At 40.9% G+C, this 1,049-nt stretch overlaps 1 pseudogene; it reads right to left on the reverse strand.

Annotated features, from left to right (window-relative positions):
- Positions 1 to 236: 236 nt before the first annotated feature.
- On the reverse strand, positions 237 to 670 carry LOC107148710 (annotated as a pseudogene).
- Positions 671 to 1,049: the final 379 nt, after the last annotated feature.

Here is a 1,049-nt window from a genome sequence, read left to right on the forward strand (position 1 = left end):
AGTCAACATTGTATTTGACACTCTAAGCAATGCAATAAGGAAAAAAGAAATAAATATGAGGTAAGTGGATTAAAGAGGGATAAAGCTATTTACCCTGCAAAACCCTAGAAAATCAAGTAAAAAATCATGAAAAAATTAATGGAATAGCCAGGTAGAAGATCAATAGCTTTAATATGCAATAGAGACGAATAGGGCAAGCCTGGCTGACTGTCTTTTGGCAGTTTTTGTGGTTTTATTTAAGCACAGAAAATGTGCCCAGAAACCATATATCCATTTTCTTTGCCGTGCAGCCTGGTATTGGCATTGGTGACTCTGATGGCCAGCTGGGCTGCTCTTTCCATGATGAGTTTGAGGATCTTGAAGGAAGCATGGTGAGCAGTCTCAGCTGTAAGGTTCGTTGCACATTGGCAGCACTTCTAGCTCCCTGACTGTGGACCAGGAACTTCTGGAAGCCACTGGGCAGCATGTGCTTTGTCTTCTTGCTGCTCCCATAACCAATGTTTGTCATAAAGATCTGGGCCTTGAATCTTCTTCATACCCTTTTGTCAATATCTCTGAGTTTCCACTAATTATGCTTAATGTTCACATATTGGTCTGACACACAGGTCTGACACTCCTTGGTTCTCTTTTTGACGATTTAAGGTTTCCCAAGAGGTTTGAGGGCAACCATGATGCTGAATAGGAAATGGCTGCCACTACTGTAGGTAGCACCAAGGAAGAGAACCCATGGCATTCTTTAAAAGACAAGTCAGGGCTGGAGGCATAGCTCAGTGGTAGAGCACTTGCCTAGCATATGCAAGGCTCCTTGTTCCCCAGCACCACAAGGGAAAAATAAAATCGATAGAGAACACGTGCCTACCCAGGTATTAAAAACTATCATAAAACAATGGTAATAAAAACAGAGTAGCTCTGGCAAAGAGAACAATGAACACAATAAAGTGTTCAGATTTGAGAATATGGTTTAAATTCGATAAATGGTGTCAGGGCAATTGGTTATCCAATTAGGAGGAAAAAGTAATATTTCTACAATTTGCAAGGCAAAATCCAAG

Source organism: Marmota marmota, unplaced genomic scaffold (genome assembly GCF_001458135.2).
Source record: "Marmota marmota marmota unplaced genomic scaffold, marMar, whole genome shotgun sequence".
Classification (NCBI taxonomy): domain Eukaryota; kingdom Metazoa; phylum Chordata; class Mammalia; order Rodentia; family Sciuridae; genus Marmota; species Marmota marmota.